Source organism: Micromesistius poutassou, assembly GCF_964030765.1.
Source record: "Micromesistius poutassou genome assembly, chromosome: 3".
Lineage (NCBI taxonomy): Eukaryota > Metazoa > Chordata > Actinopteri > Gadiformes > Gadidae > Micromesistius > Micromesistius poutassou.
In genome coordinates, this window is record NC_140273.1 from 2546981 (window position 1) to 2549480 (window position 2500).

Consider the following 2500-nt stretch of genomic DNA (forward strand, 5'->3'; position numbering starts at 1 on the left):
CTGAGCATGCCCACAACGGCACCCTGGCACTTTTCTGGGTGCTCAGAATAGACTCTGCTGCACCAGAGGAAAGTTGCCCAGTAGTGACACTTTGGTCGATGACATCGTCTGGGTCTTTAGGTCTTTGTACCTTCCTCTCTCACTCTAGAGCAGGGTGTGGCAGTGTGGTGGGTGGTTCTTCTGTGTTGTCCAACAGAAGCTTTAATGCATTGTTTTGTGCATTTGGGACAAATCTTTTGGCTGACTACAGCTGAGTTCACTGAATTGCAAAATAGGACACCCAGGCCTTCTGTATACCTGATGTTCCACCGAGGAAAATCTTTGCTGGTTCTGTTGTTTACGAGGTTACCTTGGTTAAAGTTTGGTTACTTTAACCATTGTTGGTATTTAGCATTGTTATGCAGTTATCAATCCTAGAGAGAGCGAAATGGGGGGGAGTGTGAGAGAGAGAGAGAGAGAGAGAGAGAGAGAGAGAGGAGGAGAAGGAGGAGAGAGAGAGAGAGACAGAGAGAGAGGAGGAGAAGGAGGAGAGAGAGAGAGAGAGAGAGGAGGAGAAGGAGGAGAGAGAGAAGAGAGGGACAGATAGAGAAAGAGAGAGATGGAGATAAAGAGAGAGATAGGGGGAGAGAGAGAGAGAGAGAGAGAGACAGCTAACACACTTTAACTTACTTCTTTGCTGTTTTTTTCAACCCATCTATTGCTCCCTTGTTAAGGGATACGTTGTATCGCTGGCTTGCTCTACGAATAGTTTGTTTTCTGTGATATAGAAAGACCTATAGACTTTTAAAATAAGCTCTGTCTCTCTCTCTCTTGCAGAGATCCTTTCCACAGATGTACCCTTCTCATGGTGATTAGGGGTCTGCTCTCTTTATGTACCAGATCCTGGCGGTGGACTGTGGACTGGCTTTACTGGTTTAGTCCACCACCGGTGCCTTTGTACATCAGAGGAGCAGAACTGTGATTAGTGTTTTGGAGCTGTGTCACCTGTGTTTGTACCCTCTTTGAACAGGGTCTGGTGAGAGAGAGAGAGAGAGAGAGAGAGAGAGAGAGAGAGAGAGAGAGAGAGAGAGAGAAAGAGAGAGACAGACAGAAAGACAGAGAGAGAGAGAGAAAGAGAGAGAGAGAGAGACAGAGAGGGAGAGAGAAAGAGAGAGAGTGAGAGGGACGGAGAGAGAGAGAGAGACAGAGAGAGAGAGAGAGAGAGACAGAGACAGAGACAGAGACACTCAGTGCGTTTACATGACACTCAAGAAAGTCGATTTATTGGCTTAGTCCAACTATGATTGGATTACTAAGATGCATGTATACACCTTAGTCGAGCTATACTCGAATCAAATTGGCTTACTCATAGTCTTAGACTATAGACATAGACTCATGGTCTTAACTCATAGAGTTAAGACCCCTAGATAATGCGATTCATAGTCGAGCTAAGCGTGCATGTAGCCAATCGAATTGGCTTATGCGTTGATTTGCGTTCTGCGCATGCTCGAGACCTTTTCCCGGGGCCGTGAGCCGGAAGTAGAAGGAGACGATAGTCTTGTTGTTGTTGCCGTCGCCGTCGGATAAGGGATAACGAGAAACGGCGATTTATTTAAAAAGGTGGTGCAGAAGATGGAGGAAGCCGGTGAATGTAGTTACCCCCTATAAGAATTGTCCCGGCCGCGGGAGTGCGCATGGCATGCATTCATTAAAGGTGGAAGGACACAGACACTAAGCTTCGATTTCACCCAAGGCTGAATTAAAAGTACATGTTTTTCTAAATGTGGGTCATCAACGAGGTTGTAAAGCAGTAACTTCGGGCACATCTGTCAAAATAAATGTTTTTTTCTCCCGACGTGTTTACGATCTTTATTCATTCATTGCGCCACGGCGGGGAATGCCGTATACGGACGGGCTGCGGAGGGGCTGCTCCGGCAGGAGAAAGATGTTTTCAGTAGACAGCTGTCAACTAACTTTGGGTCGGCGATTTATTTAAAAAGCTGGCGCAGAAGATGGAGGAAGCCGGTGTCGTGCCAATGTAGTTACCCCCTATAAGGAGTGTATCATCATCAACGTGCATTCAGTACACACTACTCTTCGATTTAACCCAAGGCTGAATTAAAAGTCCATGTTTTCCTAAATGTTTCTCATCAACGAGGTTGTAAAATAACTACGATCTTTATTAATTCATTGCGCCGCAGCCGAACTGACGGGGGTATTCTCTGATATTATGAATCTTACAGACTGCGTCGGGTTCTCAGACTCTCTGGTACTTCCACAACAAGTAAAGACTCCTAGTCGGGTTTATCTCGCCCATGGGAAAAGGAATTGGGGGAAATTAACTTTGCTTTGACTCTCTGAAGTCCAGATTGAAACGCGACATGGAGGAGAAAGCGATGTTTCAGCAGACAGCTGTCAGTTCACTTCGGGTCCATATAATTTCTCCGACGCTCCATTGTTGTTCCTCTCGGTCGTATGTGGACTGCTCCGCCGGCAGAGCAGCCGGAGGAGTCGGCATACG

General features: G+C 46.5%; 1 protein-coding gene across 1 annotated transcript in view; it reads right to left on the minus strand.

Moving 5' to 3' along the window:
• LOC311340470 (girdin-like) overlaps positions 1–2500 on the minus strand; it is a gene marked incomplete at both ends in the record, with an annotated part of 30925 nt that overhangs the window by 6103 nt on the left and 22322 nt on the right.